This window comes from Octopus bimaculoides, chromosome 5 (genome assembly GCF_001194135.2).
Source record: "Octopus bimaculoides isolate UCB-OBI-ISO-001 chromosome 5, ASM119413v2, whole genome shotgun sequence".
NCBI classification, from domain to species: domain Eukaryota; kingdom Metazoa; phylum Mollusca; class Cephalopoda; order Octopoda; family Octopodidae; genus Octopus; species Octopus bimaculoides.
In genome coordinates this window covers 28,109,856-28,110,353 of record NC_068985.1, presented here as the reverse complement: position 1 = coordinate 28,110,353, position 498 = coordinate 28,109,856, and the positions used below count along the sequence as shown (strand labels likewise).

Here is a 498-nt window from a genome sequence, read left to right as displayed (position 1 = left end):
ATACACATACACTGTATCTTTCTACACGCACACCTGCAATTAAACATACTCCAATTCACACAAGCTCTCACTCACATTCGAACGTTTTTCTGCACATCCACTCACACACACACACACACACACACATCAGCACTCAGATATATTATAACACATGCATACACAAACATCTGACTACACTCAACCACATACTCTGATGCCATCGTACGCACACATGCATTCATACACACAAACATCTGTTAACACACATTTACTTTCAAACACGTTTTCTAACAGATAAACGCACACATAAATATCTATCTACAAACACACGTGCACTCGAATATATTTTGAGTCACTGACACACACTCACACAAAATCTCATACACACACACACACACACACACACACACACACACAAACCTACATTCAAACGCGTACTCCAATACGCAAATACACATACACACACGCGCATACACACACAAAAACCTATCTACACGCACACACACACAAACATCCTTT

The 498-nt window shown here is 40.0% G+C and overlaps 1 pseudogene; it reads left to right on the top strand.

The window, feature by feature from the left end:
• Positions 1-498, top strand: part of LOC128247838 (uncharacterized protein DDB_G0271670-like) — a 39,000-nt pseudogene that overhangs the window by 9,764 nt on the left and 28,738 nt on the right.